At 42.9% G+C, this 14,221-nt stretch overlaps 1 protein-coding gene across 3 annotated transcripts in view; it reads left to right on the forward strand.

The window, feature by feature from the left end:
- Cap2 (cyclase associated actin cytoskeleton regulatory protein 2) overlaps positions 1–14,221 on the forward strand; it is a 127,004-nt gene that overhangs the window by 24,738 nt on the left and 88,045 nt on the right. The window lies entirely within an intron of this gene.

Here is a 14,221-nt window from a genome sequence, read left to right on the forward strand (position 1 = left end):
AGTCGTTTTTCCCTCTTATTCAACTTTTTAAAAGTTTATTTTTATTCCACACCCATGAGTGTTTTGCCTGCTTGTATATCTGTATGAGGGTGTCAGATCCCCTAGAACTATTCTGAGGGTTGGTGCTGGTGGGCCTGGTTAGTGAGTGAACAACAGTGGTGCCTAGCCGAGTTTTCCAGTCACTAGGAATCAACTCCATCCCCCAATCATCTTTATCTCCCTATCTTGCTTTTGCTTTACTGTATTCGTGAGACAGGTGATTGCTAAGGAATCTAGCCCTTGTTAGGACCTGCTGTATATCTGGCCATTACATTGCTATTAACAAACATTATCTAACTTCATCCTTGGAAGGAGGAATCTCCTCACATAGGTGACTTTTGAGATAAAGCAACGAGGCTGAGGAGGTTGAGTAACCTGCAGTGACCATTGTAGGAACCATGTGCTCCCAGCTCCCCTCCAGCAACTCAGCACCGGCAGCCACATCATCACCAGCCACCCAATATGACACATTTCCCCTGTCGCCACGAGTCACATGCCCTTTATAAAGTATCCGCCATCACACACACACCCTTGTCCCCACTCAGAGGTGGCCTTTCTCACTCCCCCCAATAAATCTCTTACATGAGGTCTGTTGTGTGGCGTGTTTGTGGCATTCCTTCACCCAGATCTGCCAAGGTTCTCATCTGCTGCAAAACCCTAACAACCATGCAGCTCAGGCCTGTATGGATTTGAAGTTCATGGTTTCCCATCTACATCACTCTACTCTCTCCTAAGTAATTCTGTCATAATAAAGGACTTTCCCTTCTCTGTAAGCAATCACAGGCTTAATCCTTCACAACTTACTTTCTACTTAGGGACTCTCATGAAATGTTGGGTAGGAATAAGGGTTAAGGAGGGCTAGGGGGATGGCTCCATTGTTAAAATGCTCACCTTGCTAGTATGAGATCCATCCCCACCACAGGTATAAAAGGCCAAGTATAATGACAGACACTTGAAATCCTAGAGCTGGGGAAGTGGAGACAGGGAATTCCCTGGGACTCGATGGCCAGCCAGCCTAGCCTATTCAGAGTTCTGGGTCACAGTGAGAGACCTTGTCTCAAAACACAAACTGGACAGAGAGAAATGACACCTGAGGATAACCTCTGGCTTCCACATGTTGGTACACAGACACATATGCATGCTACACACACACACACACACACACACACACAGAGAGAGAGAGAGAGAGAGAGGGGGGGGGGACAGGGAGATAATATAGTTTAAATAATACAAAGTGAAAGGATAATGCTTAGAGCCCTAGAGCATTCTGGAATGAGTGCTGTATTGTCCCTCACTTTCCTTTGTGGCCTTAAGGCAGCCAAGCATCCTTTACGCTTGTGGACCCAAGAGCCATCAACCATGAAGCCGTTGCATTGGTTTAAACATGTTGATAAAGTATTTTGATGCTTTAAATGTTAGGAAAATAAGTGAGAGAATTTGGAGAGGGGCCAAAGAATACAACGATTGAGTTTGAAAATGAATTTGGGATCATGGTTCTATTTAGAACACAACCTGGTAATAATATTCCTGTCTGTCGGAAGAGCAAATGCTTTGAAACACACAATGGTGTTTTCTTTCTTTTGCAGTTCCCAGGCCCTGAGAAACACTAATTTTAACTCTTTCTTTACTGTTTTCTATTGTAGTTTCAGACTTCTCTGTATATATTTTTTGTAATCTACTTATTCAGTCATATGGCCATAGGTTCATAACCTCCTTCCATGGCAGTACATCGAATTCTGTCCATTATCATTTACTATGACTGTATGATATTTTGTTGCTTGGCTATGCTGAATGGATTTGAACAGTCACAATTGTGCATAGGCACATTAATGTGTGTATAAGAATACAAGGCCCCAGCTAGGTTGTGACTCATGCACCAAGCCTAAGATATGACCTAAGGGACAGGGACCGTCTTAAACTACATACCTTAGCTCCTTGCCAGCCTCACTGTGTCCCTGTCCTTTTATGACATTTAACCAAATCGCAGCAGATATCCTTTCAAAAATTGTGTGTTTGTTTTCTCAGAGATGATCCCTGTCATTGGAAATGATCCGCCAATGGCAACTACCCCCTACTGCAGTTGCCTAATTCCCCTGCCTCCCACACATTGTTTACCGACCCATGTTTTCACATGACTCAAAGTGCACTCGGCCGTTTGATGATAATTAGGCATTAGAGAAACAAAAGTTTTAGGGAAACAATGCATGATTTGCATGCACATTAATATTCATAATGATGGATGCTTAAAAATATGTTGCAAATTCTGATGGATATCCAGGAAAATGAAAAACAGCTCACACTAATCCTGCCTCTGTAACACAAATAATAAAAACCCAAAGACTGATATTGGGGTTCAAGCTGAAAGATCAGAAAAGCAAAGCAGCCAGTCACTAGCTCTTAGCTCTACCTCAGACTGAAATGGCGATCCTGGCTCCAAGAATCCTCAGAGCACTATCCTCAAGGCAATATGCAGACTGTTCTGCTCTCCACCAAGCCTCAGACTGCAACCCCAGACTGCTATGCTCTCCTCAACGTGGCTGGAGACTAATTGCCTAAGACTGATGTTGTGTCTTCCTTACATACCTGTAGTTCTAGGGTCAAAGGCATGAGCTGTTATCCTTTTAGACTGATTCACTGTGGTGTAGTCCTGGGTGACCTTGAACTCACAGAGATCCATCTACCTGCCTCCTGAGTCCTGTGCCACCTCTGCCTATCCTCTATGGCTGTGGCTAGCTTTGCATTTTGAACCCCAGTGGCTTTATTAGATCATAAACAATATATCACCACATGCTTCTTTGCAAAGAAGTCATTGATCAGTGCTACCTTTCTTTGATCTATTCCACGTACCAAGAAATTTGTTTAAATTATCCTTTTGGGGTTAAATAAGATGCATTTGGGGTGAGGTTGGCAGGATATTGAGGTCATCCTCACTGAGACCAGAAATGCAGCTGAGACATGTCAGAGAAGATTCCAGGCATGGGTACAGAAAAAGACACATGAGAGCCATCCCTTAGTGTCAAAGCCGTTCGCTGGGCTGGTATGAATACTTCTATGAGCTGCAAGTTGCCAAGGCAACAGTCCCATTAATGAAGAATAACCCTCATTTATTATCAGTGCCTGGATGATTTTTTTCTCAATAACGTGTCCCTAGTAGTCTAACACTGACACACTTGGTCTACCTATTCAGCTTTCCTTTCTAGACAGCACAACTGTTCAGCCCTGCTCAGTAGGTGTGCCTCCTTTTCTGCCACTGGGAACAGAACTGGGGGGAAAGAAACTCAGCAAACTGTAAAGGCAGTAAAAATATTCATTTATAACAATTTCCTAACAGAAAGTAATCGCCTTTTTGATATATGCTGTAGCATAGACAGAGCTTGCAAGTGGCCATGACTCAATTGTATTTGAGCAAGCCGGGTCTTTAAATTAACTCATCTTTATGATTTAATGGCTCACAGCCAACATATTGTTTTTAAGTAAATGGAGTGTGACATTAGCACTTCAACTCCCGCCCACCCAACCCCGGTCAGGCTGTAAATCTCAGCTCCATTTTATCATACACACACGGGATAGCTCAGAAAGGCAGCTCTGGCTAAGATACAAGTCTTTTGGAACCTCCTATGTTCTGAATAGTTAGAGAATGATTTAGAGAGATGATGGCTGGGAACGACTGAGTGCCACACACTGGTATGGGCAGAAGGAAATCTTTTCCCCAGAAAGAATATTGTGTTAGTTAGTTACTGACTCACTGCTGTGACAAAACCTGGCAAAAGCAACTTACGAAAGAGAGGATTTATTTTAACTCACAATTTGAGGGGACACAGTCCATGATGGTGGTCACTTTGCATTCCCATTCTGAAAGCAGAGAGGGTGAAAGCTGGCGCTTGGATTGCTTCCTCTTTGTTTTCTGTTCTTGTGTTCTTTGTGTGGTGTTGGGGATTGAGCCCAGAGCCTTGTACATTCTGGACAAGTGCTCTATCACTGTGCTACACCTCCATGCTTTCTCCTTTCTACACAGCCTAGGACCCCAGCCTAGAGCACGGTGCCACCCATATTCTAGGTGGGCCTTTCCTCCTCAGTGGAAACTCTCTGAAAACACCTTTGCAGGCATATCCAGTTGTCTCCTAGATGATTCCAAATCTAGTCAGGTTACTGTGAAGATGAACCATTACAAAGGCATTGTCCTTTCCACTGTGCTTGGTCAAATTGACCAAATGGAAGCACTTACCTTTCACCCATCGTTGGTGACACCAACAGCCCTTTGCTGCCTGGCCTGGATGACAGCTGTGTGCTCACAGCAAACACTCTATTGCTCTTTACTCACGTGCCTGGATTTTTCTATACTTCACATCTTGTTTTGTTAATCCCAAAGACTGGAAGAGAAAACCCACCAATCCAAATCCTCATGGCCAAATTAACTAAAGAAAGCAACTAATTAAAGGAAGCTTTTTATTCATTTACATGGACCGCCTCCCCCTAAAGCAGGGTTTGAGAGATCAGTATTGGATGGGAGGAAGACAAGGCTTTCATAGCACAGGGGTAGGGGGTTTCCAAATAGAGGATTTGGCAGGCCAAACAGCTACAGTTACAGGACCAAAATATAAGCACAACAAGTTAGTCGTAATGACCTCCTGAAACAGACATGACTGCAAGGTGGCCACAACGGGTATTCATAACAAGGTAGCCATAACAACCCTTTTGAAACAAAGGTAGGGTTACAAGATGGGTTATTAATTTTTTAAACAAATGGTGTTCCTGGAAGATGCAGTATAGAACCATTTGTAGCTAAGATTGGGCATAGCCCAATCCTTGAGAAACAGAGGTTTAATCATAAACAGGAATGAACCCAGTTTGTCTTCACTATAAAATGGCATTTAAGCCTAAGCTGGAAGCAGGCCAGTTATTCAATCTCTCTTGATTTATATCTGACTTGGTTGCTAGGTTCATCAGATGCTCAAGAAAAATAATATAATATATAAAAATTACTTTTATATTATGTGAGCTTTTCCTGCATGTATAGCTGTATACAGGTGCATGTGGTTGTAACATGATAAATAAAAGCCCCAGAGACAGGTATTGGGGTTCAAGCTTCCAGCTGAAGATCAGAAAAGCAAAGCAGCCAAGCCGGTAGATCTTACCTCTACCCAGCTGAAATGGCAATCCTGCCCCCATGAATCCTCAGAAACAAAAGGCTCTCAAATCCTGTCTCCTCCTCCTCTTTATTTCTTTCTCTGCTCAGCCATATCACTCCTGTCTCCATCCCTAGTGCTGGGATTAAAGGCATGCGATCCCAGGTGCTGAGAACACCTTTGTGTGAGCTATTTCTTTTAGTACTGGATCAATTTTGTGTAGTCAGTGTGGCCTTGAACTAACAGAGATCCATCTACCTCTTAATCTTGAGTCCTGAGATTAAAGGTGTGTGTCTGGTTTCTCTGGCTAACTAGTATGACTGCTTTGCTATTTTGATTTCCAGTGGCTTTAATAAATAATAGACAATATATCACCACATGTGGTGCCCATAGAATCAAGAAGAAGGCATAAGATTCCTTGGAACTATAGGTACCAACAGTTGTTATGGGTGCTGGGAATGAACCCTGAGCCTCTGGGGAAACAGCCAGTGCTCTCAACTGATGAGCTATCTTTCCAGCCCCTCAAAGAACTTTTGTTTCATATTTTGTTTGTTTGCTTGTCTTTTGAGACAGTCTATGCAGTAGTTCTGACTTTCCTGTAATTCACTATTGTAGACCAAGTTGGCCTCAAACTCACAGAATTCTACCCATGTCTGCTTCCCAAGTGCTGAGATTAAAGGTGTGTGCCACCACACCTGACCACAAAGGACATTTTATTGTGAAAATAAATAATAAGTCTCTATTTTATTCAGTTATATCTTTTCCTAATAACTCTTCAAACAATATGATATGGGACAACTAATACAGGAAGAAAAGAAACCACTTACAATCCCAACACCTAAAGATAGCTTTATGTTATCAGTACCATTCGTAAGGATGTTTTCCAGAATCTTAAAAACCAATCATTATTCTGGGCATAGTGGTGCATTCTTTTAATCCCAACATCTGGGGAGCAAGCAGGCACATCTCTGTGAGTTTGAGGCCAGCCTGGTCAACATAGTGAGTCCTAGTCCAGCCAGGATTACATAGTGAACCCTTCTCTCAAAAGCAACCAAACAAGACATTCATTGCATAATCCTATTTTCTTCTCATTAGATAGAATCACACAGGGCTGGAACGATAGATCAGGGGTTAGGGGCCAATGTCGTTCTTGCAAGGATTTGAGCTTGTTTCCCTACACCCACGTCAGGCTCACAGTGCCTGTAACTTGAACTGCAGGAGAGCCCATGGCTTCTTCCACCCTCCACAGGCACCTGAGCTCATGCACACATACCCACACACGGACACACATACATACACAAAATTAAAAACAAAACAAATCATGTTTAAAAGCTGTAGCCACATTATAATCTTTGCTGATGGTGTAGGAACAAGGGACATGTGCCAAGCACTACAGGGCCCAGGCATCCCAGGTATCAGGTTGTGTGAAGGTGCTGATGGAAGTGATGGCCAGGCACACTCCTTCACTATGGTAGTTCAGCCAACTAAAACCAATCTGGTGTCTTAAGCCTTAGCTTCTGACTTACCCCAAGCACAACTTTCAGCACCCGCATATGTGTAAGTCCCTTTGTGGATGGTAACTCAGGTTTCTTTGTGCCCTTTCCTGCTGGCTGTGGGACAAGAGAGATGACTTAGGGTGCAAAAAGTCCATGAGAACCAGAAGTCACAACGAAGAAACGTTCTGTACTTCTAAGTTTATTTTTTGCTATGATACTGTAGAGGGGTCATTTGGGGTGTTGCCTTAGCCTCCTCCCACTCCCTGTAAGCACCTCCAGCCATCTACAGATAAGCATGACAACAATAAGCAGAGAGAATCAAAACCTTATGGAGTGAAGATAAGCACGTCATTAGAGACCTTGGCTATTTTTACCACCGCCAGTAAAAACTGTGCTTATCATGGTGGCTAAATGAGCCTCCACATTACAGGTACACCATCTTTTTCCCCCAGATAACCACGGTGCCACACTCATCACACTCCCCACCTTGCTCACAGTGCCCCCCACATATTGCCAGGCAATGTCCTGTCACCAAAATGACGAAGCCAGGATGGATATTCCATAGTGTTGTCTGAAAGTAGAAACTGAATAAGCTTTGTCTTGTTTCTAAAAAGTACAGGGAAATGTGGCTCAAGGTGGTAGATTCTGACATGACATGCACAAAGCCCCAGGTTTGAATCCCCAGCAATTAGGAAGTGGAAACAGGAAGCTCAGGTGTTCAAGATCATCCTCCAGTGAGGAGTTTGAGGCCATCCTGGGCTACAAGAGACCCTGCTCCCACCCTCAAATAAAGTAGCAGGAGAAGGCATATATGTTAACTGTCAATCATGGCAGTTGGAAGGATAGAAAGTCTGCTAGTTTTCCCATCAACTTCTTATAAATCAGCACATTGGCTGAACAGTTAATATTTACCCACAATTCACATCCTCCCATACCAACCCATTCCTGTGTCCATCCGCCCACCAGTTCTTAATTAACTGTTGTGTGTCTGGTGGTAAATGGGGTTGGGTTGAAGATTCAAAGAGGATGGTGAGGCTCTAGAGGAGACACTTGAGAGACTGAGAGAAAAGCCAAGACAACGCCATGTGGGGTGTGAATCACTTTGGGCATCTTGAAGAATGTCTCTATTCAGGGGTAGATAGGTGCTTCTTAACTTACGATATTGTTAGAATTACCTGAGTGCCAAAGACAACTGTGGAATCCATTTCTGCCCTGATTCTAGGGATGGGCATAATCTCCATCTATTGATCTTTGAGCCTTCCCCATGAAGTTGGCTTCCAGACTTAATTTCCTATGAAATAATATAAACCATAGTAAGTGGAGTTCATGTCAGACAAAAAGTAACTATGAGATATCTGCTGCATTCAAATCCTCATAACTCATAGAAAAAGACAGAAAAATAAATAAATTCTTGATTCCTTGGAGACTTCTGTCATTGAGGAAGCAGAGAAGAGATGTCTACACAATGTTACAATAAAAACTAGTGCCTGGCTAAAGAGAGGGCAGTAGCCCTGTCCTTAGACTTGACTTAGATCCAACACTTGCTAACCACATTAGGAGCTTCTCTAGCTTCCCTGGGTCTTAGTTTATTTCTCAAAGAGATGAAAAGGCAGGCTTAGAGTAGATGAGCCTGTTTCTTGTCCCAAACTCCCTTAAAAATGAAGGTTCTTAGACTCTCAGAAGACTGCCCTTACTGGGACAGAGAGTATGTGACAAGGAGTTATGGCCCTAGTGTTGATGAAGGTGAGACAACATTCTGCTCTCTGTCCAGAACCTTCGGTGTGATTATGAGAGATTCGGTGTGAAAATGCTCTATACGTGCGGAGAGCATGGTAATAAAGCATGCGGTTTTCCTCCTTGGCCCCTGGCGTAGGCTCCCAAGCACCATTAGCACATTTTCTCCAAGGCGCTTGTTGTCCTTCCTTTCACTAGTCTGTTTCACTGCTCTTCCATTATGAGGCTGTCTTGCACTTAGCCCAGAGACAAATTACTCATGCAGAGCTCATACAAATGCTTCTGAGAGATGAGACTTCCCAAAACTAGCTTAGCTTATGTCCATGTGTCCTCTTCCATTACAGAAGTCCTGGAAAACCTGAAGTCAGTCTCAATGGTTATTTTCATGAACGTTTCTTGGCCTGACTCAATTATATCCAGCCCCTAGGACCTGAATTGATCCCATTAATGTTCGACAAACTTGCCCGTTTTCTGTACTCCAGGTCCCTCCCTTGGGAACTAAGAAGGAGTCAGAAATTAGAAATTCTTATACCAGGGATAGGGAGATGGCTCTGTGGGTAAGAGTGTTTGCCCTGCAATCATGAGGAACTGTTCAAATCTACAAGACCCATGTAAAAAGCCAGGCATGGCTGTGTTTGTGTATAAACCCTGCGTTGACAGAGACAAGCAAATTTCAGAAGCTTGCTGGCAAGCCAGCCTGAATAAATAATGAATTTTAGGTTCAGTGAGAAACCCTCTCCTGAGTGAGTGAGGAAAAGATGGATAAAGGACAACACCTGAGTCTTTCTCCACTTTCTGGATGTGCACCCACACATGTGTACCCACAACACACGTATACACTATACCATGCACGTATGTGGACACACACACACACACATGCACACCCGCCTACTCATAGCCAAACACACAAATAAAAACATTTAAAAAGAAGAAAGAAAGAAATTCTTAGCCAGGTGTGGGAATAGTAATCGTGGTACTCAGGAGACAGAGGCAGACAGATCCCTGTGAATTTAAGGCCAGCCTGATCTACATAGTAAATTCCAGGCCATCTAGGGCTATATAGTCAGATACTGCATTTAAAAAGGAATGAATGGATGGAAGTATTCTTGTCTCAACTTTGTTGCTCATTGTCTATTGACTCTGGGTTAAGTGACATGACCCCACACACACACTTTGGATGGACTAAATACATGGTTCCAAAGTGGATGCCCTCTGAGTTATTTTGCCAATTCATCTACTGGTGAAAATGAAATAGATATTCAAGGAAAAATGAGTTTGGATACCATTTAAGCCGGTGCTTTTCCTGTGTGGTACCCTGACTCAAAGAGTATGGTGCCTGGGACCACTTGTAGATTTGATTCAGGAACCCTGAGTGAAGCTGAGCACTAAGGCGAGATTAACTAACTACCGAGTGCTCACTGGAGACACAGAAGCAGTGACTTAAGCCTTTCCTGAGATTGGTAACATGTCAACCCAGATGTCTTCCATCATGGGGCTTTGTGGGCTGGAGATCGTGTTCATGACTGCAAGGTTTGCTTTAAACAAAATCATGAAGCAGATGAAATCTGTCCTTGGCTCCCATCCATCAGTTCCCTCGTTACCTTTTCACAGGCTAAAACTCAAGGAATTTCTTCAAGGTAGAGCCTTGAAATGCAGTAGTTCTAATGATGCATGTAAAATATTGGCCAGTGACTTAGGGAGGCCAGTGAGTATTGCACTCTCAAAGGCCTGCCCAGGACCTGGTCACAACCCTGAGGGAACAGATACCCTGACCCTTGTCCTTGATCAGGGAAGTCAGACTGTCCTTTCCATTTCCCTTCTGGTCCTGGCAAAGAAGGACCTAGAAATGCCTTCAGCACCGCATCCTGGGTACTTTTCTGTCTTCCACGTCTTGACTCTGCCCTTTCACCGAGTTGTGTCTGTTTTTTTGGCTATGAGCATGGGACTCTGCAGCCTGGGGCTTTTCCAGAGAAACTCCACAAAGCCCTGATGACCACTCAGAGATCAGCTGGGCTTCCCCAGGGCGCCAGCTCTCTCCCAAGAGGACTAGATGAAAATAAGTCATGTTTTGCTAGTGTCTGCTTGCCTGCCCCCAAACTTGATTACCACTAATCACAGGGATCCATGCTCTTAGCCCTCTCCTACTAGCACAGAACAGAGTCCACTAACCACCTTGAGAGCCCCAGCTGCCAGAGTGCTTACTATGATAGACTTCAAATAAGGCATAGTGCCTGGGCTTCAGCAGAATGGCCCACATCCTCTTTGCACACACGAACTCACAGACAGATAGACACACGTTTCCCTACCCAAAGATCAAGGTGCCTGTCTCCTTTAAAGGTTCCTCAAGGGCTCCCAATGCCCCCACACAAACATAACAAGCAAAGTCAGCAAAAACCCTTAAACCCTTGGTCGTTTGTCATCCCCAAAGTCCCTACGTTTGGCTTTGTCTTTCACGATGTGTCCAACAGCCTGAGCGAGCCAGACTCTCCCCCTTCCAGTTACCAGACTCAGCAGATTCAGAAAAATTGCCCCTAAACTGATTGCTATCTGGTGGAGGGAACTAACGGAACTTTCCAGAAGGATGAAGCAAATGGGTCAGAACATCTCAAATTTGTAAATACATGTAAAGCCGATAGAATTCCAAGTGAATGTGCATTCAGGACTGCTAACTATGCAGAGTTCCAGGGAGCTGAGAGAAGGACCTCAAGTCCCCAGGAAGGCATTTCCGACAAAGTCAAAAGAAAGAGCTCCACCCCAACCTCAGCCCCTAGCGTGGAGCAAAGGGCCATTTGCAGGAAGGGACTAATTCATGAAATCGCCCTTCTTCCTTCGTCAGGCCTGTCAGCAAAGTGCTTCATTAGCAGCAGGCTTGACGTTGTTACTAGGGAAAGTAGAAAAGGCTAATGACAGTGTTCATTGTGGGATGACTACAAAAAATATTGTTAATGCCACCTCTGAGCTGCCATTTCAGCTGTCGAAGTTGGGCCATCCTGAATCACTGTTACCATGGCAACTGGAAGTCAGTCTACTGCTTGTCATGCATGGGGATGGTACCTCTGCGTTACTGTTGCTGAGAGAAGCACAGGTATTTTATTTATAGCCAACCCGTGGAAAGCTGCATTTGGTAGTCCTTTTGAGAAATATGGTCATTAGACAACAACAGAAGTCTTTTTGAAACGCTGAAAACATATTTTGATGGAAAGGCATCTCAGCTCAAAGCTCCATATTCTTGAGTCATAATGGCTTCCAGGCTGGTGAAATTTTAATATTCTACACTTTGCTGAGAGAGATCTGATATATGAGATTTTTCAACAACTTAGCCTTAGCAATGGGATGACAAAGGGACAGTTGTGAACTTCAAAATGACTTATAGAAACCATTCGCAATAATAATGATGGGTTGGATTTGTGATTTTTGAAATAAGTGGCCTATCAATTTTGATTTGAATTCAAACATTTTCTTGGTGGAAGAAAATCTTTAGATGAGAATTATTGTAAAAATTATTTTTGTAAAAATTTTGTAAAAACAAACAAAACCCCCCCCAATGTTTTGTAAAAAATTGCCAGATGCCAAAATAATGACTATAATAACAGAGATTCACCATTGCCGGTTTGGTTGATATATTTACCCTCCTAGCTTAGAAAAAAGCCTAATACTGACACTGGAATGAACATAACCTAATCTTCCCATTGGTCTTCTAGCAATGTGTTTTTGAAAATGTATGAAAGTGATTCCCACCTTTTATATCAGGAAGTGAAATCCAATTCAGCAGAGGTAGAAACTGCCCTGAACAGACAGGAAGATAACAGGAACAGGTTAGAGATGAAATTAGTAAATAAAAAGAATATTAACATTAGTATAACTCAAGACCACATAAGACTGAATCACTCTTTTCAGATAAGTTTCCTTCAGGCAAAGTATTTTTCTGTTCCACAAATGAGCAAACAGCCAAAAGGATTGGAGAAAAAAAAATCCTGCAAATGAGAGAGAACTCTCAAGTGAGAGACACTATGCGCATGTAGGGGGTAGGCAGATGGGAACTCTACTCTGAATTCAATTTCACTGTGAATACAAAATTACTCCAAAAAAAAACAAAAAACAAAAAACAAAGTCCAAGATCAGGCGTGAAGATACATGTCTGTCATCCCAACCCTTGGGAAGAGAGCATTGATACAAGCTTAAGGCTAGCCTGAGCTACAGTGAGTTCCAAAACATGCTACTGCAGTATGAGGCCCTGTCAATACATACACTTCTCTATAGTAATCAAACCAAAAAGTCGGTAATCTAAAACAGTGTCAGTAACTGACATTAACTCTGCCCATCCTGTAAAGACTTGCCTTAGAGGAAATGAAACCAGGAAATGATAATATGAAACAGACTAGGAAACCCATGGTGACTTGATCAAAGTATAACACACTCTAAGACATTGACAGGGATATCAAATAAATTTTGAGAGCTTTTTAAAACTAGGTGATGAAACCATGAGAAGAAAATAAAAGGCAGAGTTGAGCTAAGTCAAGAAATAAAAGGCAATGAGTACAGAAATGATTTGTGTGTTGGAAACAATACTTAAAAAAAAAAATGCCAGACATGGTAATACACTCCTTTAATCCCAGACCTGGGGAGGCAGGGGCAGATGGATTTACTTGAGTTCGAGGATGGTCTGGTCTACAGAGTGAGTTCCAGGACTGCCAGGACTACACAAAGAAACCCTGTCTCAGAAAAACCAAACAAAGAAACAATAAGTGCATAAGACTTGTTGAAATTGTATCTATTGTCAAAAGAACAAGGAGAGAAAAAGCACTGTGCATATGATCCCAGTGAACTCAAATCACAGACCAAGAAATAAAAGACAGAAAGAATCCAGGAGCTAAGAAAACACTCAAGTATGGGCCCCTGAAGGCCGCTGTCAAAGTCCCTGGATGCAGAATCACAATCGGAAGAGAAGACTTGAAACATGCTAAAAGGAAACTTCTGGAAAAGAAGGCAGATATATCCTAAGAAATATAATGTAGGGAGTCCAAAATGCAAACATGGCTCAGTTAGGATGTTAAACCCCAGGATGAAGAAGTCATTCTTCAAACCAGAATAAGCACGTTTCCTTCAGGAAGAAAATCACCCAGCTTGGCTCAGATCCAAAGCAATGCTCTCAGAGACTGGGAGCAGGGCTGGGGAGACAGCCCAGGAGGAAAGGTTGTCTGGTATTTTTGTAAAACTTCCATCATTGAAACATCCAGCCTTAAGAAAAGGAGGAGGAGGAGGAGGAAGAGGGGGAGGAGGAGGAGGAGGAGAAAGGAGAAGGAAGTGTTGGTGTCAACAACAATGGGGAGATGGTTCAGTCAGTAAAGTGCCTGCCATGCAAACATGAGGACCTGGGTTTGGATCCCCAGCACCCAGTTAAAAAGCTGCACAGAGCAGCTGTGCCAGCAACCCTAGCCCTGTTGGGGAAGGAGTACAGGTTAGAAGCTAAGAGACAAATCCTTGAAGATTATTAACCAGCCAGCCTATCTGAATTAATGGGCATCAAATTCAATGAGAGACCCTTTCTCAAAATAGAGGAAGATACCCAACACTCACCTTGAGCCTTCACACACACATGTGCTCATGAACCCACACACACATACACCACACATACATGTAAGACCACACATTGGTTGCTTTCACTTACTAAAACAGTGATGTGGATTTTCTTAAATCATAGAAATAATATTATATACTAAGTAGCTAACTAAGGTTAATTGAAGATGGTATAGGTATTTAAAAAAAATTTTCTTACTATACTTAAATAGAACTGTTTAATTATGAATAGAAGATGAGAAAAAACGA

This window comes from Cricetulus griseus, chromosome 3 (genome assembly GCF_003668045.3).
Source record: "Cricetulus griseus strain 17A/GY chromosome 3, alternate assembly CriGri-PICRH-1.0, whole genome shotgun sequence".
Classification (NCBI taxonomy): Eukaryota; Metazoa; Chordata; class Mammalia; order Rodentia; family Cricetidae; genus Cricetulus; species Cricetulus griseus.